Consider the following 267-nt stretch of genomic DNA (forward strand, 5'->3'; position numbering starts at 1 on the left):
CTCTATTCCAGTAAACCCATTTTAAGATTGTTCACTTTAACCTCCTAAATCAACACTCAAATCTAACTTGTCATGTCCAAGCACGTGATGAAGAAAAGTGAAAATAGCAACTTAATGAAAATTATAAAAAAGAAAAAAGGCTTTCCTTTTTGTTTTTTATTACTTCATGGTGTTACTTTGGGGGATTAGAAGTGAAAAACCTTCAAGGAACTTACTAGAATAGAAGAAATTCATGGGGTTATAAGTAAACCCTACAAGTTAAGGGGG

The 267-nt window shown here is 32.6% G+C and overlaps 1 protein-coding gene across 1 annotated transcript in view; it reads right to left on the bottom strand.

Annotated features, from left to right (window-relative positions):
• Positions 1 to 267, bottom strand: part of LOC109850499 (probable leucine-rich repeat receptor-like protein kinase At5g49770) — a 12,630-nt gene that overhangs the window by 797 nt on the left and 11,566 nt on the right. The window lies entirely within an intron of this gene.

This window comes from Asparagus officinalis, chromosome 7 (assembly GCF_001876935.1).
Source record: "Asparagus officinalis chromosome 7, Aspof.V1, whole genome shotgun sequence".
Lineage (NCBI taxonomy): Eukaryota > Viridiplantae > Streptophyta > Magnoliopsida > Asparagales > Asparagaceae > Asparagus > Asparagus officinalis.